General features: G+C 43.9%; 1 long non-coding RNA gene and 1 other non-coding gene across 2 annotated transcripts in view; one reads left to right on the top strand and one right to left on the bottom strand.

The window, feature by feature from the left end:
• The first annotated feature begins 863 nt into the window (after nucleotides 1-863).
• On the top strand, nucleotides 864-938 carry Trnas-uga. The gene has a single exon. It is a non-coding gene; the product is annotated as a tRNA-Ser (tRNA).
• Nucleotides 939-11,659: 10,721 nt separating this feature from the next.
• The window catches only part of LOC124553606, a 28,424-nt gene continuing 12,127 nt past the window's right edge, over nucleotides 11,660-27,956 (bottom strand). Inside the window, exons 2-3 of the long non-coding RNA XR_006968076.1 lie at nucleotides 27,321-27,396; nucleotides 11,660-11,765 (exon numbers count right to left, since the gene is read on the bottom strand). This is a non-coding gene — a long non-coding RNA (uncharacterized LOC124553606). The remainder of the gene's footprint in view (nucleotides 11,766-27,320; nucleotides 27,397-27,956) is intronic.

Genomic DNA, 27,956 nt, shown 5'->3' with positions numbered 1-27,956 from the left:
GGCAAAGGTCCCGAGTTCGAGTCTCGGTCGGGCACACAGTTTTAATCTGCCAGGAAGTTTCATATCAGCGCACACTCCGCTGCAGCGTGAAAATCTCATTCTGGAAACATCCCCCAGGCTGTGGCTAAGCCATGTCTCCGCAATATCCTTTCTTTCAGGAGTGCTAGTTCTGCAAGTTTCGCAGGAGAGCTTCTGTAAAGTTTGGAAGGTAGGAGACGAGGTACTGGCAGAAGTAAAGCTGTGAGTACCGGGCGTGAGTCGTGCTTCGGTAGCTCAGTTGGTAGAGCACTTGCCTGCGAAAGGCAAAGGTCCCGAGTTCGAGTCTCGGTCGGGCACACAGTTTTAATCTGCCAGGAAGTTTCATATCAGCGCACACTCCGCTGCAGCGTGAAAATCTCATTCTGGAAACATCCCCCAGGCTGTGGCTAAGCCATGTCTCCGCAATATCCTTTCTTTCAGGAGTGTTAGTTCTGCAAGTTTCGCAGGAGAGCTTCTGTCAAGTTTGGAAGGTAGGAGACGAGGTACGGGCAGAAGTAAAGCTGTGAGTACCGGGCGTGAGTCGTGCTTCGGTAGCTCAGTTGGTAGAGCACTTGCCTGCGAAAGGCAAAGGTCCCGAGTTCGAGTCTCGGTCGGGCACACAGTTTTAATCTGCCAGGAAGTTTCATATCAGCGCACACTCCGCTGCAGAGTGAAAATCTCATTCTGGAAACATCCCCCAGGCTGTGGCTAAGCCATGTCTCCGCAATATCCTTTCTTTCAGGAGTGCTAGTTCTGCAAGTTTCGCAGGAGAGCTTCTGTAAAGTTTGGAAGGTAGGAGACGAGGTACTGGCAGAAGTAAAGCTGTGAGTACCGGGCGTGAGTCGTGCTTCGGTAGCTCAGTTGGTAGAGCACTTGCCCGTGAAAGGCAAAGGTCCCGAGTTCGAGTCTCGGTCGGGCACACAGTTTTAATTTGCCAGGAAGTTTCAATACAACTCAAATTTGAACTTTATTAAAATAAAATATTTACACACGTATTTGCATTGGCAGAATAACAATAATTATTTATTTAGCCAAGTAATAGTGAAGTGTCTGCGACGTTTGCTCGCGGCAGTGTGACACCATCGGTGTCGCCTCAGGCTGCTGTTCCATGTAGCATATGGCGGCCTCGAGGGCAGCGCAGCCATCGATGTGACTCACCACCGGTGCAGCCGCTGCCTCGTCACCCTCGCACTGCCGTCGAATGTTAGCCGTGTCAATTACAGAAGAGTGTCACTTCCAACCGTTGGTCCGAATTTAACCACTCGCCTCCTTCCACCTCTTCTGCCTCTTCACACCCTGGCAATCCACTGATTAAATTACACAATGGTTGATCGTCCTCATCTGCTGAATTTTCAGTTTCTGTGTCTAGCATACTTTCCTATAGAATTTTCCTCTACAACTTTAAATTGTGTGACTATTTCGCTCCAAGATTCGCTAATCCAGTACACGACATCCTTCAAAGTCACTTTCTTCAAAGCTCCTACAATGCTTTCGTTGTCTTCGGAATGCAGCATTGACTGTAGCAATCGCAGTCGATACTTTTTTTTAGACATTCCAGAACGCCCTGATCCGTGGGCTGAATGGGGCAGGTGACGTTTGGTGGGAAAAACAAGGCGCGGATATCGTCGCACTGCAGTTCTCCTGCACTCGGATATGAGGACGCAGTATCCATGAGCGAAATTGCTTTGCATGGCAGTCCCCTTCCTTTTAAAAAATTCTTGCAGTGAGGTACAAATGAGTTAAAAAACCAGTTCTTGAAGATTTCCTGATTCATCCAGGCATTACTCAACCGGAAGAGCCGAGATGGATACAGTCTTGGATACTCTTGGCTTGGCAAACTTCCCAATCACAACTAGTTTCAGTTTGTGGTTTTCAGTTGCATTTGAAGCTGCCATAACTGTGAGCCGCTCTTTGCTTTTTTTGTGCCCAGGAGCTACGAGAAGCAAGTGTTCTCGCTGGTAACATTTTAAAATTTAGCCCAGTTTCGTCAGTTATGATTTTTTTAAACTCTACGATAAATTTTGGAACGGCCTGAGCGTCACCGGAGAGTTTTTCCTCCACATACGTCTAGTTGACGCACTCCATACCTTTTCTTCCACTTGTCGAGCCAACCCACACTAGCAGCGAACTTATCTCCTTCTTGCAGCTGGTTTCTGATAAACAAACCTTTTTCTTGCAAGATTGGGCCGGAAATCAGAGGACCCTTCTGTCTCTGTTGGGTAAACCTCATGAACAATGACACACTTGTTTTTTTGCAGTGACATCTTTATACTTCGACTGAGATTCATGTGAGCACTTCTGTGAAGAAAACTGCTCCAATTTAAGTCTTTCTTGGCCGGTCAGCAACCATTAACTTCAGCTACCCCATATCCGAGAGCAAGTTTTTTTATTGTTTCTCCTTAGTGCTTCTAATCTTAGATGCAAAGGCACAAATTTCCTCTTTTTTGTTATAGCACTCATCTTTGTAAAGTGTACAACGGAACACACTGTACAGTACAGGTACTGGGAACTACAGCGGCGTATGAACTCTCCAGTTTTGATCGATAGCAGCCGGGGTATTTCGTGCCATACTGACGACAGATGTTCGTGCAACAGGTCAGCGAGCTAATCGTCGGTGTTGGTTGCTTTGTCGTCTGCTTTGTCACTGACCTGTACTCTCCCTTTCATTATTTATCATGTCAGTGAAGAAAAGAAAGATCATTGCAACCTATTTTTTTTTCTTTTTTATTAAAGAGGCTCGGATTATTGGGAACTCGCACTATCGAGACTACTGTATTGTTTTGGTAAAGAGTGTATGGGTAATCACAAGTGAGCATGTGAAAAGATTTTCGAGTGCGAAAAATGTAAAAAAATAAGGCAGAAGCAGACTCGGCAGACAACTCTGGCTTCTCTGATTGCCAAAATTGCGCTGATGAGCATGTGAAGTTAAGTGAAAACAAATGCTACATGCAAAGGAGAAAAAGACGTGGTGGTTACTGCAATAACAAATATACTTGCAATGGGAGTGGCACTAAAAAATTTAAAAATGCACTTACAAAGAGAGGTACTACTTTCCCGATTTCGAAGCAGAACAAGATACAGGCATACACAAGCCAAACTTTGTGGCTGTGCACGACTTCAAAGGAAACATACGAATTTAGGAACAATGAACTTTGCGAATGGTTGCTGTCACAGAGTAACAGGGGCTATACGTGAATAGCACACAATACACAAACTTATGATACGTACTTTATTTTACAGTATTGTGTAAATAACGGAATTAATATCAAAACAATTTACTAAGGAACGAAAATTATAGTGCTAAAAATACCTTCCCTAAGGCTCAGAATAACTGACAGCATAAACCTTACCGTAATCACTTGAAACTAATCTAAGCCGCACTCGAAAAATGAGACTAAATAAACAAACAAAAAAATTTCTGAATCTAAGCTGCACCTGAAATTTGAGGTTCTAAATTCAAGGGGAGAGAAAAGTCTTAGACCACTCTAACGTGAGAGACAATTTAGGTCGAATGGATGAAGATACAGCTACAGTAGTTTGGTCCGAGTTGTAAGCTTAACAATTAAACTTTATCAAGTAGCCATTTATATGTCAATTAATCAAAATGACAGTCACATTATTTATTTTGTCGCCAACCGCAATGGGGTCATCTTCAGGGCAATTTACACTGTAAAGCTATATCAGTAAGTAATCATGTACAAGCAATCGCTGCTATCTCCAGGCAACTATGTTCTATAAACATTCATTGCTGTGTGTCAGGCATTACACGGGTACCCTTCCTTTCTCACGTGCTTCGTCTGGTTTCAATCGATTGCTTATTTTTCTTTGATCTGATGAGTACTGTTCTCTTTGTTATAAGTGTTTAAGTCACTCTAAGCTGAAAATGCATTACTGTACTGTGTCATGCATTGTTTGTCGCATACTGACAATGAGTGTTTACAACCAGTCGCCACTTGCAGCATGGCTTGCTTTTATACGCGCTACCGTGGCTTACAATTTAAAGAAAAAAGAGAGAGAGGAATTGTCTCATAAGGGAAACACTGGCAAGGGACTGCTATTTGCTGTCAATTACACTGCTGCTTTGTTTGATAATGACCAACAAGAACCAAATAATAGACAGCGTATGAGAGATGATGTTCTGAACTAGAGTCTAGCGAAAATTTTTCTCCGTCTGAAAATCTTTGCACACGCCTCTTTAGTGCATCACATTCTGCACAGAAATTAAAGTCATCTTAGATTTAAAAATCTAGTCAGTTGCTGTGCTTCATTTCTCATTATCACTATTCAACGTAAGAATAATACGAATATAAACATGACATGATATGTATATTCTTCCGCATTTGCTGTTGTCTCACTCGAGTTTCGTAGTTTATTAGGCAGACAAAATTTAAATGAGACAGCAGCAAACACAAAAGAATACATCGCATAATTTTTACATTCTTCTACCTTTTCTTTTAATTTATTTACGGACGCACAGGTTTTGGCGCCAGTATTCATCTTTGTGCCTGCAAAGCATGCCTGTGTAGCGCTACATATATTTGACGGCAGAAGTTAGTTGTGGCGGCACCTACAAATATTTTTCACAACTTCCGCTTACTTTGCACTCGATTCTAAGCCGCAGGCGGTTTTTTGAATTACAAAAACCGGAAAAAAGTACGGGTTAGATCCCAGTAAATATGGTATCCAAGGAAATCGCGACGTTTTCCAAGACATTCAGTCTGAAAGAGCTGAAAAAAGGTTACTTTCCACACTTCTTCAATAATCAAATCAAAATTATGTAGGGCGACTTCCAGCAAACAAGTACTATGGTGTTGACATTGTGATATGTAAGGCTAGAAAAGCATTCTTAGAATGGCACGCTCAGGAAGTGGGTGAAAATTACGTTTGACTTCCAGAAGGGATTTTCCGAATATTTCCATCCTGACGACATATTGCGCCGCAGCTGCCTTGAATTTAGGAGATATTTCCTGGAAATCAGAAACATTGATCCTTTCCAGTACATAATAATGTCTGGTGTTTGTATGGCTATTTGCAGGTCATAATACATTGAACCTACTTGCTGCAGTCAAACATCAAAAGAAGGAAATGTTCAGCAAAGAGTAAATTGTGTGGTTAAATTCGTTTTCTAATGTACAAAATGCATTGAACGGTGGAGAAGTTACAAAATGTGGCGCAAATGTTGACAGCTAGAACGCAAACACAAAAACAGTTTACCAGTATCACAATTGCTTCTGGCACGGCTGTCCAGTGTGTTATTCGCCCAATACTATCGACAACGGTCAACAATGAAACCATGGATCTCTTAGACCTCACACAAAAGTCAAGGAACGCCGGTTGTAACTGTGTCGAAATATGGAGCTGTAAGTGGAATAATTCAAAAGAGAACGTAAATGTCATAGAACCCCTGAACCCTAGAGATGTCTTTTTCGGCGCAAGAACAAACGCTGCTAAATTCAAGGTTTCAGGCAAGAAGCTGCGATATATAGACATGGGCAGGCTATATCCGACAGCGATGTTTTACGACGATTATCTGTTGGTCATCCTGTACAGATACTGAGGCCACAAAAATATGACGACGAATGATTTCGTTTCGTTAAATGCAAAGTGCTTGTGCTTCACGGCTTGTACCACTCTGTGCTTCCTGTTGAGCAGGAAAGCTTTTGTTTGCTCTACATTTGAAAAGTGTAGAAGAAAAGCCTGATAGTAGTTGCAACCATAGTGACTATGAGCGAGCATTTGTACGAACTTTGACAACTTTAGAGCTCAACAAAGCCATACAGGAAATTTACGAGATGTGGCACTTTGAATGGGAAAGTAATTGACTGTTCACAAACTACGTAAAAACCTTCATGAAGGTCAAACTGGAAACTAGTCCTTGGGAAGGTAATTAGAAGTCTAAAGAAGAATACGGTCGAACTATCGAGGGCAAGCAAGACATCACGCACGACATTAACAATACTGAACCGAACGATGGCAAGCGGGCTGTGGCCAAAATATACAATTCCCTCTGGGGAAAATTCGGACAGAGACAGAACTTGTCACAAACAGAATTTATAGACAACATTGAGCAATGGTACGAGCTCTTACACAAAATAAAAGGGAGACAACTAACATCATACCGATCAACGAAGATATAACACAGGTCTGAAAAAAAATATTTTTTGGAAGTTGCTTGAAATTTGATAACTGACAGATGTACTTTTCAACGACAATTTAAAAAATGCAATCCAATTTTTTTCAATCAAGTCAGATTTTCTCACAAAAAAGGAGTATTTTTAGGTATAGCAACAATAAAATTTTATTTTATTTATAAATAAGTTCTGAACTATATTTCCCGCACACTTCCACTTCTCTTTAATCTCACAAGTCATTATAATAATGCTTTCGCTTTCTGTCAAAGCTCCTCTTATTGCTTCTCCAGCTGTGGGCTCATTGAGGATCATTTACTTTTTATCATCCAGTAGTAGTCCGCTATCATGTTGACGTTCAGTCTTCCTTGATATATTCTTTCCATTCCTTGGATGTCTTGATGGAATCTCTTCGCCCTACTCTTCACTTACATCACCAAGGTTTGCAGGGTAGTAGTCAAGATGCAAGTGGAGAAAATGAACTTTAAAGCTCACGTTACAGCCCGCTTCTTAAAGTAATGTCTGCGACTATTGTCTTTTAGTTTGGATCTCTCATGTTTCATAGGAAACCTGTAACACCTAATTTAAAAGATGTCCATGCTGTCTTTTCTTATGTTTCCATTTTGTCCACAAACTTGGGATCTGTCATTAGTTTCCTAATGTCTGGTCTGACAGAGATTCCTTCCTTTAGCTTTGCCTCGGATGAGCCAGGAAACTCTCCACAAAGCTATCTGAAGCATTCCCCTTCTTTTGGCAATGTCTTAAATTGTTTCATCAGTCCCAACTTAATGTTAAGTGGTGGAAGTAACACCTTTTTGGGATCCACAAGGCTTTTCCTATCAGCGTTCTTAACCCTTACTTGTAAGGTTTTTCTGAAGGGCCAACCTTTTTTGATGTAGTATTGCTTTCTATCTCTACTTTCCCATTCAAAGAGAAAGCAAGGGAACTTTGTATAGCCCTTTGCTGACCAAACGGCATTGAAATCACTTTTAAATCAGCACGTAATGTCCATTTGTGGTCTGAATAGCAGTGTTTGCTTGAAGCCAGTTCAAGGCCTGCGTAACATTGTTTTAAGTAAACCGAGTGTCCAACTGGTATAGAAGCGTACTTATTGCCGTTGTGTGGAAGTACTGCTTTAAGGCTTTTTTTTGTTTTGAAGAATCAATAAAAAGTCTCCACTCATCAGGAGCATATTCTATTTTGAAACGTGCCATAAGTCCAGGGGGAACATCACTGCAAAACACCATGTCACCTTCTTGAGGGAAGAAAGATACAAACTCTTTTTCCCTCGATCGATACGAAGAAAAGGATCTACCTGGTGCCAATATATGTTTATCTTTCAATCTAGATCCTAAAACGTCTGCCGATTTTATAGAAAGGCCTAGGTCTAAATCGTTCAGCTCAGTTTGTGAGAACGGAATGGGATCGGTTGTGCCAGAATCATTGCAATCTCTGTCTTCTTGCATTGCAACAACAAAAATAGCAGTCTTCACTATGATTTTTGGGCTCCTCCAAACCATTGGTATTCCATAATGTACCAACTGCTTTTTACGTTGAAACCATTGCCTCAGTTCTTCAACACACACTGGACAAACTGTGTGGGGCCCAAGGCTTATCTTGATCACCTAACTTTATACCGAAATAGGCGAAATAAACCTTTTCAAAAAAATCGGAAATGTTTGTTTGTTGCTTTTTAACGGTATAGTTACCACAAATGTAGCACAAGCGATGTGCCGAATTTATATATCCTCTGGTAGCCACTGTCCATAGAACAACTTCACAGCACAAGGAAACAGTCACTAGTTTAAAGCACCACCACCAACAACAACAACAACATCACGTGAACATCACAGAGTGAAGAGGTACTGTGAACTGGAGGACAACAGCAGAAGCTCACTGCTCGGTGATGGCGGGGGAAGGGGCAGTGCAGCAGACAGGCACTGACATGAAAATACTGCTGGTTTCTCCTGATTACTCTTTTATTTTGCGTACATCTAGTATAAAAATGGCTAAGTAACAGTTTACGGAGATCCTAAAAACCAAAATTCAAACTCACTAGTGCTGAGATATCGAAAAAAGCTCAAACTAGAGAAGCTGTTTCTGAAACAACTGTACCTGATGGAATTTTTTCACTAATTTTCCTGAAATCATACCTGTGTAATCCAAGTTATATATCAGTACAATGTCTAAGACCGTACAAGTACCAACCTATTTGTGTCCACCTTCACCACTTCCAACACTAGAATGAGGCCGTACGATATGCTCGATAGATTAGGTGATAAAATTGTGTCCTACGACACAGACACTCTTGTTTATATCGACGATGGTACGAATACTGTAGAAACAGGTTGCACGCTTTGTGAATCGACTGACGAGTTTGGTAAAGATGATTACGGTATTGAATGGACAGGAACCGGACCAAAAAGTTGTGCATACAAAACGTACAGAGGTAAACAGACTACCAAAATTACAAGGCTTCACTCTTAACTACCGTAGTGCTAAAGGTTTTGAATATGGAAACAATGGCCGAGCTGGTACATGGTTCACAAGACAAAGTCATAATAACCAACGATATGATAATAACACACAAGAAAACAAAGAACTTTGTAAGTACAGCTGTAGGTACGGAATTTAACTGTAACTACGATACGCTTATGGCTTTAGAAGAGAATACACAATAACCGATACACTTCCCTGGGTGTTATTTAATAATGAAATAAAATCTACATGTATAAATAGAATACAGCTATGCTTTCCGCGAGATTACAGAATGCATTGATGATACTGATTGTTGGTACAGATTGTTGCTGGATGATAAAATAGAGATAACTGAAGAGACACCTATCAACCAGTAAATAATTGAGGTGACTTGTAAGCACATCAGAACTGTCTGATTTTCAAGGGTGGACACCCTCTAAAATTTTCACGTGTCGTTGCAGAAAGTCGTTGCAAAAATGCGCTCGCAAGAAAGTGGTAGCTAAACAGCGACCACGAAAAAGTGCCAGCCGAGCGACGACTGAGCGCTGCCTGGAAATCTCAAGAAGCGGCCACAAAAAAGTGGACGCAAAATGTCGTTGCAGAAAGGTGGCTGCCGTCTTTCCGTCTAAAAGATGCGGGTTTGTGCCATACCGCTGCCCTTAAAGTTGCCAAGGTTTCCCAAAAAAGTGGCTGCCAAACAGGGGCTGCCATCTTCTGCTCTGCGCAAAAAGACTTTTTCAAAGGGACGACCACTTTTACGCAAAATGTTTTAAAATGTGCAGTGGGAAGATGCGGAAAATTCTCATGCAGAAACTAAGTAAATATTTTTACGAGTAAAACATGTGGAAATGATGAAAATAGTCTTGTCGATACAGTTTTCGTTAAGACCAACAGCGAATTTTTAAAAAGAAAATTGGAAATATTTAACAGAAAATTTACGTGGAAATTTTATAAGACAAAAATATTTTTACAAAAAAATATGTGGAAACGTTTTTTCAGAAAAAACCACGTCGAAATATTTCTCCAGAAAAAAAACCACGTCGAAATATTTCTCCAGAAAAAAAACCACGTCGAAATATTTCTCCAGAAAAAAAACCACGTCGAAATATTTCTCCAGAAAAAAAAAAACCACATCGAAATATTTCTACAGAAAAAAAAAACCACATCGAAATATTTCTACAGAAAAAAAAACCACGTCGAAATATTTCTCCAGGAAAAAAACCACGTCGAAATATTTCTCCAGAAAAAAACCACGTCGAAATATTTCTCCAGAAAAAAAACTACGTCGAAATATTTTCAAGTCGAAAACACGTCGAAATATTTTGTCAGAAAAAAAAAACGTCGAAATATTTTCAAGTCAAAAACACGCCGAAATATTTTCAAGTCAAAAACACGCCGAAATATTTTCAAGTCAAAAACACGCCGAAATATTTTCAAGTCAAAAACACGCCGAAATATTTTCAAGTCAAAAACATGTGGTGTCCCATACCAACGCCTATACTAATGGCATAGTTTGAAAGAGTGCTACGAAACGGAAAGAAATCAGGTAACGAAATTTCAAATAAAGCGTTAACTCGACAATGCACAGTGAACTGCAGGTTTGTAGATGAGACAAACTTTTCCCATCATTCAGTAAGGAATTTGTTTTTAACATCAACCATCCGCGATCTGAAGATAAAGTGGTTAAAAGAGGGGATAAGAGGGAATTGTAAGTTCCAGGAGAGGTATATCAAGATTAACTACTATCAGTGCAGATTAAAACTGCGTGCCGGACCGAGACTAACTTGGGAACTTTTCCTTTCACTGAGAACTGCTCTACCATGAGCTACCCAAACACGACTCGCACCTCATCCTCACAGCTTTACTTCCGCCAGTACCTCGACCTCGTCTCCTACCTTCCAAATTCTGCACACTCCTCTGCAGAGTGAAAATCTCACTCTGGTAGTATAAATGCCTTAACGCAGCAGTACACAATTATGTCGAGTGAGTCTGGTCGGTAAATTGGTTGCAAATCTATTTATTGTGCTGCGAGAAGTTGGAGGAGCTCTGCCCCCCTACGATTCTTTCTCGTGTGCGCCATCTTGCAAGGGCACTAGGTAATAGTTACCTCAAAGCAAACGAGAGCAGGAAAATAGGCATAAGAGAACTACAGCTGTAGTATGAGCACTGCTTCTGACCAATGGCTGGTTAAAGCAAGTTTCTTTGGTCGTTCCTGGTCTGCGTATAAAAATCATACTCCCTCAGAGCAAACTATCCCTCCTGAAAGGAGTGCGACATTGTGATTTATATCATTGGAAAATTCAGCCTCTAGATGTTTTGTTTGTTCTGTGCCTATAAAACGTATTATCGCATTATCTGAACGTGCACCTCGAAGGAAGACCAGTTCCACGGTAAGGTCCACGACAGTGTTCACCTTCGATCTTGATGGTGCAAACCTATGTGACCACTGGGACGCGCTGTTTTTCATTTGGTGCTCGTTGTTCAAGTTAATTATCTGTCCTGAACATTTCTCTAATGTCGACGATGTGTATTTTGTTAAGTGTAATACGTGTGTCTCATAGGAGGTTTATATCTGTACGTCTTGGACACTCACTTTCTGTAGCCCTCCTCATGAAGATCATCAAATATTAGCAGCTAATATTTATCCCCATCACAACTGTTAATACTATCCAATGAGCCTCACTGAAGACTGAATTTGTGATCTCGTACTCAAGAGGTTCCGTGTGAGAACTTCGACACAGCTGTATACTCATTCACGTGACGTGTAGGTTTCGTTGAATAGCAATGCACTGACACCGTGGCTCCGAACCCACTTCCTTCGGAACTAATTTCTAAGATACGTAAACACCATCAACAGCAGCAGTTACATTAAACACACCTATTAAATGAAGAAATAATTTTTCCTGACAACTGTAAGCTCAGCTTTAGCGGAAATTTCAAAAATGCTTAAATTAGATGTTTTTAGTGTAACATTTGGTTGACGCGGCACCGAGTGTACAAGTCGGCAGCACTCACCGCAGGCGAGAGACGGCCGCGTCGTCTGGAGGCGGCGGAGTGTGGCCGGCAGCCGCGGCAGGAGAGCGTCCGGGGTCGCCGAGTGGCCGAGTGGCGGTGCTGGGACTGCTGGAGCCACAGCCCGCGCTGCAAACAGGGGGCGGCTGTTCAGAGTGGGGCGCAAACCACAGCCCGAACGTAGGGGACAGCGACTGTGCTGCACTGACAGCACGACTGCCGGGCAGAGTTTTGGAAGCAGTTGAAGTCAGCTAGCTGTGACTCGCTTCTGAGGTTATTTGGAACATAATGTATGGAAGTGGAATATCACTAACAGGGGGGTGAGGGGGTGGGGGACATAGGGGAAACAATCCGTCAAGTTCAGTTTTCAACTTACGAGGGTCGTTCATTAAGTAATGCCCCACTTTCTTTTTCCTCATAATGTAAGAGTCAGAATTTGGTGACATACATCGACACGTCTTGCCCGTGTCCACTGTAAGACTGACACTCTCCTCCTCTTCAAAGTGTGTTCCCCGTAGAAAATCTGTAAGCGGCCCAAAGAGATGGAAGTCCGAGGGTGCCAGGTCCGGACTGTAGCGTGGATGGGGCAATGCATTCCCGGGCTCTCGGACTTGTGTGTGGGCGTGCATTATTGTAATAGAGCAAGATTTCTGCTGGATTCTTGTCCGATTGAACACGTCGGTAACGGTTCTCGTGTGAGTCTTCTGATATGGCCCTGAATTGATGGTTGACCCTCTTCCCATCACACCCACAGAAATGACGCCATCACAATCCCAGAAGACTGTCACCGTGACTTTTCTGGCAGAGGGGTCCGTCTCTAATTTCTTCTTTTCTCACGAATGAGGGCGATTCCACTCCATGGACTGCCTTTTTGTTTCTGCCACAAAGTGGTGCTCCCAGCTTTCGTCCCCCGTAACAATCCGTGTGAGAGAAAGCCGTCTCCGCCGGTCTCAAAACGCTCTAATAGTTAAGATGAAATGGCCCTTCTTTGAATCGTGTAGCCCGCTGTGAGCGTTAATCGAATCCATCAGGAGCACCACTATCTGAATAGCCGAGGGTCCTGATCATTGCAGACGACCTTCCAATTCTGACCGACAACTTTAGAGCCAATTGTCAAGTTTTGATGCACCGGTCAGCACGAATAATGGCATCCACACGATTCAGCATGTCTGGAGCAGCGGCTGTGGCAGGACGTCCCAAGTGTGGCTGATCGTGGAGCTTGTTTCTGCCATTTCCTGAGTGTGCAACTTTCTTCACCCGTTGCCCAACTGTGCTATCAACTGCAGAACTGCAGCATTGCCACGCACTGAACACAAACGTTTATGGATGTTCACAACGGTTTCTTTTCCTGCGCACAAAAACTCAATAACAGCATACTGCTTGTAATGGAACTCATGTGTAGACGCCATTTTGACGCTGTACTACTGCTCTGCCATCTGCGAGAACGGTTTGAAACATCAAATGGGAGGGACCAACAGGGACATTTGTCTATGTATGTTAATAGCATTTTAAAAAATTTAAGGCATTACTTATTGAACGAACCTCGTGCAATGAAAAACACATGAAGCCTGTCACAGATACAGCTATACAAAACTTACAGAAGAGTTGTTTCAAAATTTGCTTCTGACTAAAGCAGACAGAACCATATACGCATGTGATGTCTCTTGATAGCAGAGGTGATGTACTTCTTCCTCAAACATCAATTTTCATGTTAAATTAAGCTGGACAAAACAGACAGAAGATTCCAGTACAGGCTACCACTAGAATAAAAAATGGACTACACAGGATAGGTAATATTGTTTCACGAACAATGTTTATAAATTGTTGTGTTACCAGTAGTGTAACACATTCAAGAAGAAGAAGAAGAAGAAGAAGAAGAAGAAGAAAAAAAAATAAAAGAGAAAGAAAGACTTAATATGAAGCATTTGAATCTGAGAGACAGAGAGTAACAAATAATACTTAGATCTAAGCGTCACACCAATACTGACGGTGTGGAACATGCTAGAGACCAAATTAGACAGATAGGAAATGTAATCTGCCACACCCTAGTGCAAGGAAACTCGTGCGATTCACTGGAGTGGCCCCCGATAATGCCGGAGAGAATTGCAGCCGTGGCAGAAGGGTAGACATTTGACACCTGCCCCTCCAGTATCCAGTACAGTGACGTAACTAGAGCACACCATACCTGTGTGTTTTGTAGAAAGGAAACCATGGCCCGTAATCTGGGTGATGGCTGAACAGAGACGAGAATGTGATTGTAAGGCCCAGCATTGTGTGACCACGGTACTGTGCTGACTGAATTACTGTCTCCGCTCTCAGCATCTTCTGTACTGGATATCTGACTGGATGGTTATTGGTTGATTAGGGTTGAAGGGACCAAACAGCAAGGTCATCAGTCACTTGTTTCAAATGTGGTCCATTCAGACAGTTTGACATCTCATAAAAGTCAGAACAACAGAAGGGAAAAGGCTAAAAAATGTAAAACAGCAGTCATGTCGTCAAAACAAAATGAGCAAAGACAGCAAGAGAGCGACCCCCTGGCTATGCTAGAGGCAGGAAATATCGCACCTCTGAAGCAGTAGGGGCAAGACCACCTGCTATTTAAAAGCGTTCAACCGCTAGAATGTAGAAGTGCACATGGCAAAAGGAGACTAACAAATTCTAAAAAGTGAAAAAAAACCAGAGTAAAAGGGGGAAGAAAAAAGGATCTTGGCCAAGGAGGGGAGCGGGAATCTCCAGACACAGCTTACAGTGGGAGATACCCCAGCCCTCACCGCCATGCCCCAACACCAAAGTGAGGTTAAAAACCTTAAAATTTAGAATAAAAACCACTTTCCTGGAGGAAACTGAGTACCAGTTCGACTATCCAGAAATCCTCAGCCAACATTAAAGGTAAAGTGCGGGGAAATCTGTACTTAGTACGCAGAGCCAAAAGAAGGGGGCATTCCACCAAAATGTGGGTTACTCAGTGGAAGGCTACATGACCACGAAGTGAGGGTGGCTCATTACGCAAAAGAAAACCGTGTGTCAGTCTGGTATGGCCGATGCGGAGACAACACAGTGTGTGTGTGTGTGTGTGTGGGGGGGGGGGGGGGGGGGGGGGGGATCCCAGCTTCAAACAGGAGGCTATCAACTGGGCTAGTAGGGAAGGCACCAATGGCCAAAAGGATACTGCAATGGTGGACCGGATCCTGCAGGCACAGTGTGGAAGGAGCAGCCGAACCATAAACTTGACAACATAGTCCAAGCGAGACAGCACTAGAACACGATAAAGGCAGAGAAGGATGGAGCTTTCCACTCCCCAAGAGTTGTGGGCAAGGAAGCGAAGAACTGAGTTTACGGAAACATCCTACCTTCAGAAGTCTGATATGAGGCAGCCTAGTGAGCTTGTTGTCGAAAAGACTACCCGGGAAACGAAACTGTGGGACCACAGGTAATCGTTGTGCATCGAGATAGAGCTCCGGATGGGGTGGATCGTAGTACGGTGACAGAAGTGGACCACCCACGATTTTAAAGGAGAGAATTGAAACCTGTGTGAGAGGGTCCATGCAGAGGCATGCTGTATAGCTCCCTGGAGCTGCCGCTCTGCAGAGGCCATCGAAGAGGAACTAACCCAAATGCAGAAATCATACACATACAGAGCAGGGGCGACCTAAGGACCGACAGAGGCCACAAGTCTATCGATAGCAATGAGGAAAAGAAGTATACTCATTACAGAACCCTGTGGGATGCCAGTCTCCTGGGTCTGTGGAGAACCAAGAACAGTACCAACCCAAACACTAAACTACCAATACAACAGGAACAACAGTGGACCCCACTGATGAATTGTAAGGAAGATGTGATGGCGTCAAGCCGTGTCATAAGCCTTGCGAAGTTCAAAAAATACTGCAAGCAAATGGCTAGCAGTGCGAACAATCGCGTCAGACACGTCACGTAGGACGTCGTCAATACAACCCGACAGAGGGAGAAAAAACAACCTGTGCAGTGTATCGATGCCAATCAGAGCGTTGGAAAGACCAACGAGGTAGCCTTCCCATCGGGGAGTGGGAAGGAAGTGAAAGAATCAATGGGAAATGGTCACAATCACAAAGGTCGTCGTGTGATGACAAGTGTAATGAAGGGAAGAGGGAGGGAGAAGGAAAAGAAAGATCGATGGCAGAAAAGGTACCACGACTGGCACTGAAATGAATAGGGGAGCCATCATTAAGGAGGTACAAGTCGTGGTCTGCAAGAAACTGCTCTATGAGAAGACCTCGTCTGGATGGAAATGCACTGCCCCAAAAGGAGGAAGGGAGGAACAAGTTGCAGAAGAAGGGCTGTTATGTCAGCAGGTGTAGGTGACCTGTCAGGAGGGAAATAAAGATTGCAAACCGTGACTTGTGAGTCCAGGTGGAACCTAACAGCAACCGCTTCCAATGCAGTTTGAAGAGGAATCCACGTGCTAGCAACATCTGTACGGACCAATGTACAAACTCCACCAGTGGCCCACACGGGGCCGACCCGATTTCAACAGAAAACACGTAACCCACAGGGAATCAGTGAGTGATCATCAGTAAAATGATATTCCTGTAGAACCAAACAAGCTGCAGAGTAAGACGAAATAAGGCATTTCAACTCCGGTAGGTAATGGCAATACCCATTACAAATCCATTGGATAACCATAGAACAATGATTCAAATGGGGGTTGAACATGCTAAAGCCAGTCACCAACCGTCACCGACAAGGAGGGGGCGACATCCATGATCAACAAGTCAGAATTGGGTTGCGAAGCTAAAGATGGGACCTCTGGTGACACCTGAGGCTTCTTGTCCCGGGACTTCTTTTCTTCTTCTTTTCTGTTTGAGATCGAGGAGGGCTGTGTGGCATAAAGGAGCCAGCTGCAGCAAGATCGGGAACAGAAAGAGATCGGGCAAACTGGGGACCGACAGACCATGGTTCTCGCGGTCGTCGCGTGGCAGCAGAATTTTGGCCTGGAAGGTGCCAGAAAGGGATATCCCGGGAGGGGCGCCCTTGACCTGCAGACGGCGAAGAAGTGGGTCACTTCTCCGGCTGGGGAGGAGGAGCAGTGCCCGGAGGAGAGGGTGTGGCAGCCGCAGGGGAGTGGGGTAGGACAGGGGTTCGGGACTGGGGTAAGGAAGGGGGGACGAAGTGGTGAAGATGAAATTAAAGCGAACTAGTCATCGACACAGGGTGAAGACATGCATACTTCTTACGAGCCTCAGTGTAGGTTAAGAGACCAAGGGACTTACACTCCTGTATCTTCTTTTCCTTCTTATATACTGCGCAATCTGGTGAACGTGGAGAATGATTGCCGTGACAATTAACACGCACAGGAGAGGGAACGCACGATTGTCTTAGGACCCTTCTGAACACGCCGAACAAAGTGAACACCCTGCCTTCTGATATTGTCCCGAAGTTCCTCATCAGTTTGAAGGATGAGGTCCCTGTGAAAAATCACACCTTGTACCATATTTAGAGACTGGTGGGAGCTAATGGACACAGGAATTGTGCCAAGATGGTTACAGGCACGAAGGGCCGCAGACTGGGCAGCTGAAGCAGTTTTGTTCGGCAACGAACCCGACCGCATCTTGCTCAGGGAGTCCACTTCGCCAAACTTGTCTTCAATGTTCCACAAAAAATAAAGGTTTGGCATTGCTGAAAGTATCCCTATCAGTCCTGGTGCAAACCAGATAGCGGGGAAAAGATTTCACCCCTAGCCGACGGGCCTGACCCTCCTCCCAGGGTGTAGCCAAGGAAGGGAACGCCCAAGGGACAGGAGAAGCAGCACTAAAATAATCAGTTCCATGCGGAGAGACGGCCGCAGAAGAACGGCCTGAGTTCTGGACCCATATGTATTTCATTTGGATACTGTCCGCCCTGATACCACCCACTCCAATCAGGGGCTCTCCTCACATGCACCACCCAGCCACAGCAAGGGCTGTCTGGCACGGTGGCCATTCCCTGGAGTTCTGATTCTCCAGGACGACAAGCTACCACTGCTAGGCTTACCTGAGGTGGTCACAGCTCAGGTATCAGATGTGTGACCCCTGTGTGTTCAGGGAGCTCAAACAAAAGGGTACTAGCGACGCCACCACACGGGCTGGCTACCGTGCAGGCTATGCACCCTAGCATCAGAGGACGACATGAAAGAACAGGTGGAATGAACTAGGAGGGCACACATAGGAGACACTAGGTAAGGTGTTCTTACCCAAATGGCTCACACTACAGAATGGAGGTCAATCCCCAGGGGGGTACCAGGGAATGCCAAAAGGATGAGGTGATTATGCAACAAAGCCAAATTACAAAACCAACATAACCAGGAGGATAGCGGGGCCAACAAACAAGGACACCAAGAGAGGGAGAGGAGTGGGCAAAGGGGAAGGAGGAAGGAGCAAGGAGAGGAAAGGAGGGAAAGGGCAAGGAAATGCAGCCCTGGAAAGAAGATCGCTGCACTAGCTTGGCACCCCGTGCTCACCATGCACGTACTCACGAAAGAAATGTGAGCCCCCTGGGAGGTATCTGACTGGAAATCATACCCTGCTCTTTGGACTTCATGGTCTAGCTGTATCGTCTTTAATTAGCAATCAAAAATGTCCTCTGTGCTGGGTTCAAAGCCTGTCACCGCTTACATTTTGAATAAAAATCGTCAGCGTTGGCAGCCGAAGACTTCCAGCATAAGACGTCACCATTACTCAGTCAACAGCTTTGTCAAAAGTGGGTGGAGGAGCAGACAGGTTCAGGGAACTCTCTTACCATTGAGTTTGAAAGCTTCCACTTGAGGCAGATGAATCAGCAATGATCAAAGGCATGAGGATGCAGAAGACAGTGGAAACCACTGCATTAGACACACAAAGTGCATCAACAGGAGATGTGGCCGGTAACTGACAAAATATCATGATGATCTTGGCAAGAGATTCCTGACTAGTGCATATTTGGATACCTGGGGGAGACTGCCACGAGTGACGTGACCGTGAGAAAAAGATTGAATAACCAACAAAAGGATGACATTATACGAGTCAAGACGTTGAACGTACGGAGTTTGAATGCAGTAGGAAAGCCAGATAATAAAAAAAGGGAAATGCTAAGGCTCAATCTGGAACGGTGGTGGTCACTAAAGTGAAATGTAAGGAAGGCAAGGACTTCTGGCCAGAAGAGAATAGGGTTATACCCACAGCAGCAGAAAATGGCAGAACAGGAGTAGGATTCATTATGAGTAGGAAGGTGGGGCAGACAGTGAGCTACTGTGAACAGTTCGGTGACAGGGTACTTCTCAACAGACAGGAAACCAACAACAGCACTGACAATGAGAATTCAGGTATACATGCCGACATCACAAGTTGACAATGAACATGTAGAAAAACTATATGATGATACTCAACACTTAATATACTATGTAAAGGGAGATGAAAATCTAATAGTCAGGGGGGGGGGGGACAAAAATGCAGTTGTAGGGGAAAGAGTAAAAGAAAGGGTTACAGGAGAAGACAGACTTTGTACTAGGAATGAGAGTGAAGAATGGCTAGTTGAGATGTACAATAAACTTCAGCTAGCAATAGCGAATACTCTCTTTGAGACTCACAAGAGGATGAGGTACACTTGGAAAAGGATGCAAGATATGTGAAGATTTCAGTTACATACCATCAACATCATCAGGCAGAGATTCAGAAATCAGATACTGGACTGTAAGGTGTACACAGAAGCAGATACGGATGCAGATCACAATTTAGTAGTGATGAGTAGGCTGAAGTTTAAGAGACTTAGTCAGGAAGAATCGGTGTGCAAAGAAGTGGGATATAGTAGTATAAGTGATGAAGAGTCTCTGTGGTTATAGATACTACCATAATGAACAGTTCAGGAGGTAGCATAGTTGAAGAGGAATGGAGATCTCTTCAAATAATCACAGAGGCTGGAAAGGCAGAAAGCAGCTAATTGCAAAGAAACCGTGGGCAACAGAAGAAATACTTCAGTTGATGAATGAAGGAAGTACATAAATGCTCAGGGAAATTCAGAAATACAGATGTACAAGTCACTTAAAAATGAGAAATAGGAAGCGCACAGAAGCTAAGGCAATATGACCACAAAGAAGAGAAGAAATCTGAAAGGAAATGGTTGTTGGGAACACTCAACATATAGAAAAGTCGAACAAACTTTGGTGAAATTAAAAGCACAGAAGGTAACATTAAGACTGCAACTGTTAAATGCACAGAAGAGAGCAGTTAGTAGGAAATGCCTGTATGATGGGGAAGACTTGGCTAATGTCGTAATAGAAGGAGAAACAGGAGTCGATATGGAGAAGATATGTGGTCTAGTATTAGAATCAGAATCAGAGCTTCCGAAAATTTAATATCAAATAAGGCAAAAGGGAGATACAACATTCCGTAAGATTTTCTAAAATGATTGGGAGACGTGATAACAAAGTAACTATTCACATTAGTGTGTAGAATGTGAGTCTGGCAATATACCAACTGACTTTCAGAAAAAGATTATCCACACCATTCTAAAGATTGCAACAGTTGACAAGTACGATAATTATCACATCATCAGCTTAATAGCTTATGCATCCAAGTTGCTGACAAGAATAATATACAGAAGAATGGAAAAGAAAATTGAACTCGTGTTAAGCATCAATTGATTTGACTTTGGGGAAGGTAAAAGCACTAGAAGCAGTTGTGATGTCACTGTTGATAATGGAAGCACAACTGAAGAAAAATCAAAGCACGTTCATAGGATCTGTCAACCTGGAAAATGTGTTCAACAGCGTTAACTTGTGAAGATGTATTAAACTCTCAGGAAATTAAGGGTAAGTTGTAAGAACACACATAACATTCAAAATGTACAAGAGCCAAGAGGGAACAATGAGACTGGAAGACCAAGAACAGAGTGCTCGGATTAAAAAGTGTGGAAGACAGGGACGTAGTCGTTTTCCCCTACTGTTCAATCTATACACCAAAGACGAAATGACGGTGATAAATGGAAGGTTCAAGAGTGGAATTAAAATTCAAGATGAAACGATATCAATGATAAGATCCACTGATGACATAGCTGTCCTCAGTGAAAGTTAGGAAGAATTACAGGGCAAGCTGAATGGAATGAACAGGCTAATGTATACGGAATATGAATTGAGATTAAATCAAAGGAGAAGAACTTAATGAGAAGTAGCAAAAATGAGAACAGTGATGAATTTAACTTCACGATTGATGACCACAAAGTAAATGTAGTTAAGAAGTCCTGCTACCTACGCAGCAAAACAACCGCCGACAGAGGGAGCAAGGAGTACATCAAGAAACAGAGTACCACAGGTAAAATGGCATTTCTGGTCGAGAGAAGTCTACTAGTATCAAACACGGGCGTTAATGTGAGGAAGAAATTGGTGGAATTGTTCGTTTGGAGCACAACATTTTAAAGTAGTGAGACATGAACTATGGGAAAACTGGGAAAGAGAAGAATGGAAGCATTTGAGTTGTGGTGCTACAAAGAACGTTGAAAATTAGATGGACTGGTAAGGTAATAAATGAGACGATCTCTCCACAGAATTGGCAAGGAAAGGAATATATGGAAAATATTGATAAGAGCAAGGGCTAGGATGATAGGACATCTATTAAAACTTCCGTTGTGCTAGAGAGCTAAACAGAGCTAACACTGTAGAGGAAGAGACAGATTGAAAAACAGCCAGAAAATAACTGAGCACGTAGGTTGCAAGTGCTAGAGTCAGAAGACTGATGGGGGGAAAAGGGGGGGGGGGGACGTGTACAGCATCTTGCTACAAATGTAGAGAAATGTAAGTTAACGCGGATGACTAGCAAAAATATCTTATCAATATTGACATTGTGGGAAATATATCAGACTCCAACAGATGGTTTAGGAAATGAAATCTGCTGTACCCTAGTAGAGGAAAACATGGTGGGATTCACTGAGTGGCCTCTGGTAAAGCCATAGACGATTTCAAGCAAGACAGAAGGACATTCATTTGGCACACGCTCCTACAGCATGCACTGAAGTGAGCTAAAAATACTCACCGTTCCTGCCTGTTTGTAAGGGGGAATGTGCAGCACATATTCCAGGCGTTGGCTGAACAGAGGAGAGAAGGAAATGTGGCTGGAAGGCCCAGCATTGTGTGCGACCATGTTGTCTTGATGACTGCATTATTATTCAGTTGTTTGGTTCAAGTGGCTCTAAGCACTATGGGACGTAACATCTGAGGTCATCAGTCCTGTAGACTTAAAACTACTTGAACCCAACTAACCGAAGGACATCACACACATCCACGCCCGAGGCAGGATTCGAACCTGCGACCGCAGCAGCAGCGCGGTTTGTTGTTGGTCACGGTGTATCTGGGAAGCCCCTGTGCTTAGACCATTTGTTTACTGCACACACAACAATATGCTACTCTCTGGAGCCTGGCATATTTCATGTGGTGTGCCTTTTAAGTTATACCACCACTGTACTGTTTGGGGGTAGCAAAATAAGTTTTGTACTGAAGTTGCTGGCCTTTTGCACACATATACTGAGGAAATGGAAGCCAATTACTGCCGTACTGTCCTATACTGTGTCCTGATAAGGCAATGCGCTGTGTTCTGCTGGTAATTTTGTGAAATACTGATGAGCGAACACAGGGACGTATTATCAATCAGAACCAACCAGTAATTATCATATGAGTATTTTTTCATACTGAGAAGAATAATTTTGAACCGGGGTATTGTGCAATGTGTTGGAATTGTCTTTAAATGTAAATGTGGTTCACGAACCGTGCTTTGATTTAAATGATTTTATATGCAAAAAACCAAATCTGTTCTGAAAGACAGTTAATAAATGATCCCAATCTTAAATATTCCGCAAGTGGTAGATTATATATACGTACACATTATTAATTTTTTTAAATAATTTGATTATTTGTTGCCAGTTTTTGTTATTGAAGAGCTGTTGGCACAAGTAGCTGCCATTTTAAAACATTTGTCAATCTCAGTTATTCCTGATAGGGAGGAAAAAAAAAATCAAGACAAATTTCCAGATGAAACAATTCTTTAAAAAAAGGTTCCAGTACCTAACATGGATTGTTTTACTAACAGACGAAGACCTCGCAGGGCGAAAGGTTATTTGTAACAGTCTTTTTATTGTGCCTATTTACAACTCGGCATGCGTAGAAAGCTTCCTTTTCATAATACTGTTACATTCCATCCAGGAGTTTCATTGTTTGATGGACTGTTTTAGTTTATTTTAAAAAATCTTTGGGCACATAATTTATTACAAAATTGTATTTCCTAAATTTTATGAATGTTAAGTCCATCTAAGAACTTAGTCAACATTTACAAAACCACTGAGGCAAGATGCAATAGTAATTCTGTTCCTATAAATGATCCTCATTTCTCTCTATAAGGATATTGCCACAAATGCAGACTACTGCAAGCAGCTGCGATTCGAGGCTCAGGTAGTACTACAGGGTGCATCAAAAAGCACGGAGCTGCTTATAGCGGATACAGTTGGCCAAAGTAGGATGGTGACGGAAAATGCGAAGAGCACGTCGCCGCTCACATATTGCGTCACGGCATGCCTCGTTCCACCAAGGAACTGGGGGGCGCCGGGGCAATTCGGAGGTGCGTGGTATTGAACGTTCCGCAGCTGTAAGAATAACGTCGGTAATATGTGTGACCTCATCGTCGACGCTGGGAAAGCAACGGTCATCGAATGTCGCTAGAGACGAAAAAAGTGTCCAGTCGGCTTGGGCAAACTTCCAGCGTCGCGGACGCATATACGACAGTTGAGGCTGCAGTCTAAGGACACATGGAAAGTGGTCACTCGAGTGTGTATCATCAATGGCGACCCATTCAAAGCGCCGAGCTAGCGGAATAGTACCAATCGCAAGGTCCAAATCAGATAAATTTGTCGTGGAGGCAGACAAAAATGTGGGGACCCCAGTGTTGAGGCAAACTAGATCCGCTTGGTGGAAGACGTCTAGCAATAGGGAGCCACGTGGACAAGGATGTGGAGATCCCCAAAGTGGGTGGTGGGCATTGAAGTCCCCAACCAGCAAATATGGGGGTGGAACCTGACCAAGAAGATGAAGGAGATCAGCTCGTGCCATTGGTGTGGACGATTGAATGTATACAGTACAAAGAGAGAACGTGTATCCAGAGAGGGAAAGGCAGACGGCGACAGCTTGGAAGGAACTGTTTAAGGGGATTGGGTGATAATGGAGAGTATCATGGAGAAGAATCATGAGTCCTCCATGGGCGGGAGTGCCTTCAACAGAGGGGAGGTCATATCGGACGGACTGAAAATGAGGGAGAACAAAGCGATCATGGGGACGCAGCTTTGTTTCCTGAAGACAGAGGATGACCGGCGAGTAGGATCGTAAGAGGATCGACAATTCATCCCGATTGGCTCGAATGCTGCGGATATTCCAGTGGATAATGGACATAGGGTGAACAGAAATTGACGGAATGTGACCAAGAGTGCTGTCAACTCAACGACTGCTCAGAGCTTGCGACCGACAGCATGGAGTGGCATTCAGCCGAAGGCAGAAGATCCTGATCCATAGGTTGGTCAGGAGCAGCTCCTGCCACCAGCGATCGGCCAGTTGACCGGCCACCAGCAGTGCACCTCAGCGACACAGAAGACGGCCGAGGGCGATTTCCGCCAGGTGGTGCTGTAGATGGGACACGCCTTGGCGGAGAAGGAGAGGAACTGGGTTTCTTTGTAGCCTTCTTGGAAGTATGATGTTTAGATGAAGGAGGAACCGATGGTTGTGATGTTTCTGTACGTAAAAACTCTTCACGAGTATGCTCTTTTTTCGAAGACTTGGTGTCTGACTTTTGGGCTCGAGATTTGGCAGAACCCGACGAAAGGTGAACCATAGAGAGGGCAGGGGAAAGTGGTGAGGTTGAACGGGCGATCTTTGCGCTGGCCGATCTGACAACCGTGGCACTGAAGGTGAGGTCGCAAGTCTGCGTGGCTGCCTCCTTTGTTGGCCGAGGAGAAGCCAGGACAGTGCTGTATTTTCCTGTCTGAGGCACGGTGGGCTGTCGACTGGCGAATAATTTTCGAGCAGCAAAGGTCGACACCTTTTCCTTCACTCTGATTTCCTGGATGAGCTTTTCGTCCTTAAAAACGGGGCAATCTCGAGAGGAAGCAGCGTGGTCACCCATACAGTTGATGGAGCGAGGGGATGGAGGTGGACAAGCACCCTCATGGGCATCCTTGCCACACATAGCACATTTGGCCGGATTGGAACAGGACTGGCTGGTGTGATTGAACCGCTGACATCGATACCAACGCGTAGGGTTTGGGACGTAAGGGCGAATGGAAATTATCTCATAGCCCGCTTTGATTTTCGATGGGAGTTGAACTTTGTCAAACGTCAAGAAGACAGTGCGGGTTGGAATGATGTTCGTGTCAACCCTTTTCATAACTCTATGACCAGCCGTTACGCCCTGGTCAGACAGGTAGTGCTGAATTTCTTCGTCAGACAATCCATCGAGGGATCGTGTATGAACGACTCCACGCGAGGAATTTAAGGTACGGTGCGGTTCCACCCGGACAGGGAAGGTGTGGAGCAGAGAAGTACGCAGCAATTTTTGTGCCTGCAGGGCACTGTTAGTTTCTAACAACAGGGTGCCATTCCGTAATCAGGAACAAGACTTTACAGGACCTGCAATTGCGTCGACACCTTTCTGAATAATGAAAGGGTTGACCGTGGAGAAGTCGTGACCTTCGTCAGACCGAGAAACAACAAGGAACTGTGGCAACGATGGAAGAACTGTCTGTGGCTGAGACTCAGTGAACTTACGTTTGTGAGCAGACATAGTGGAAGGTGAGGAAACCATTGCAGAAGAATCCCCCATGATTACCGGCGTCTCCGATGGCGCGCTCCTCCCTTGTGGGGGCCCTCACTGAGGGCACTCCCGCCTTAGGTGATTGTTCACACCTCAGGTCACACCTCCCGACAAACGGACGGAGGGACCAATCGGCACTTTCGGAAGGTATCAGCTCGGGTAATCACCCCTCCCTGGGCCTGGCCATTACCAGAGGGTAGGTACGTGTCCTGCCTGTCTACCCGGGGCGGGGAATTACGCGTTACCCCGTCACCGGCTACGCATGGAAGTGCGTGGGTCGGCCTTCAGACACGCACAGGGAGGAAAAAAGAGAAAGGGAAAGGAAATAAGAGGGGTCTCAAACGCCGCAGCGGAGAAAAGGGCAAAGAGAAGAGGAAAGGAAAAGAAAAAGACAGAGGAAGGACGAAGACTTGCAAGTGTAGAAAGCAAGGAAGTTGGAACAGTTTCGAGCGTCCGTCTCCGGACGTAGGCACAAACCATACTCCCAGATGGGGAGAAAGGGAAGCAAAGAGCCAGAGGTGAGGGGAGGAGGGGCGAAGATGTGGGATGGGGAAGGATGCGGAAAGGGAAGGTATGCAGCCCGGAAAGGAAGGTAGGCCACATTAGCTCGGGATCCCGTGCTCGCTATGCACGTATCCACAAAAGAGTTGTGGACCCCCTGGGGGGGGGTTTCCGAGAACAGTGTTACAGGAAGCACATATCTCAATATGCTTAAGAACTTCCTTTTCCCGCAGTCGGAGACTGATTCGAATGACTTCATTTACCAACAGGATGGGCCATCTCCACACTGGCATCTGGAAGTGTGGGAATTTTTAAGTCAAAGGATTAGTGAACGACGGATCGGCTGCATTGGACCAAACCATTTGGCCTTACATTACTGGACTCCAACGTAACCAATCCTGATGGCACGCGATTATTTCTAATGAGGATTTATATAAGACTTTCTTTATGTGCCTCCATAACAAACAACAGTGAGTGAAATGAGACATTGCATAACAGCAGCTGTGGAAGCAGTTACTCGACATGGTCGCTGCATGTGTGGGAGCAATTTGAATACTGCACTGACATGCCGTGCATCTCAAGGGGAGAGTATTGAACACCTAGAAAAGATATAAACAAAAAACTTTTTGAGGTCGTCAAAAAACAAAATTCTATGTGTATGTTTATTATTTTCCAGAAATACAGTAGTGCCAAATAGGATGATTCTTTTTGATATACCCTGTACACTGTACGACAAGTGCAGGTACTATTCGGAACTGTCATTGCAGCTAGAGATTCCGATACATAGCAACTTGATGATGTCTTTGTCGAAGTTGGAAAGTGCTGAGTGTTTCACTCCCAATTACTGTGCTTCAGCAAAAATACAATGTGCTCCTGGCTTTGACCACACTGTTACCCTGAATTGTATGTTAGGCTATGCAAAGTATACAAGTCAGTTTTACTTTACTTTATTTAAATATTACTAAGATCTTACAGCTAGTAGTAAAATAAACATACTAGAGAGGAAAATATAACTGATTGAGCTTCTTTTTTTCCGTGTCTGGGTTTATACGAAGTCAGAAACTATGGATTTTGATGTCACTGAAAATAATCCTAGAAGTTATACAGGAGTAAAATAAATGTGTGTGTAAATATTGCTACATTTCACATTCTGAAGTCGAGCAGCCAATATCTGCACGCATGTGACACTCGCACCTACTAGTAGCAGCAGTACACACTTTAGCACGAGCTAGTGTGTATCATCGTAACCAGTGTCAGGTTTTGTCAGTACTACAAAACCTCGTCTTAAAATTAGATATAAATGGTTATGAAGAGGAAAGAAAAAAACTTTTTGGAAACGTAAGTTTGTTCCTACCTGTCTGGGTCGTAGCGCTCCAGTTTGCAAGGCGTCGTGACAGATCTTATTCCTGCACGATAATACACTCGGGTTCCTGTGACAAAGAGGTGCTGCATTACAGAAGATTCAAAAATTATATTACTGACTTTGTGAGAACAGGAATAAAGACATTTAGGATTCACGAGAACAAAAAGCGGCTCCTACACTGTTGAAGCAAGGATGGAACAATTTGAAAAATCCACTAAAATTAAATTAGGCAAGTAACTACAGGCAGTGAAACTGTCGACACTGAGGAAATAAAAATACATAAAACCTTGATCTTTCCCACAGCTCTGTACAGATACGAGTAGTCGACAATAAAAAAGTGGACAGCAAGAAAAGTGATTCTTTTGGAATATATGTTTGGAGAAGGAGCCTAAGACTCACTACAATAAACTGTACTGCTCAGAAGGATGGAAGGTCACAGAGAGGAAAAGACAGGAGGACATGAATAGGAGACATCAAAGAAACCACTGGGAGGACACTGGAATAACTGAGGAACAAAACAACGTCTGGGAGTTCACGAAGGGACACCATTCGTCATGACATCAGGACTTGGAGATCACTTGATGGGTCGTAGCAAGTAACAAAATAACAAACAGTAATGAACAACAC

The sequence above is a fragment of the Schistocerca americana genome, chromosome 11 (genome assembly GCF_021461395.2).
Source record: "Schistocerca americana isolate TAMUIC-IGC-003095 chromosome 11, iqSchAmer2.1, whole genome shotgun sequence".
NCBI classification, from domain to species: domain Eukaryota; kingdom Metazoa; phylum Arthropoda; class Insecta; order Orthoptera; family Acrididae; genus Schistocerca; species Schistocerca americana.
The sequence above is the reverse complement of the archived record's forward strand: the minus strand, read 5'-3'. Positions and strand labels throughout refer to the sequence as shown.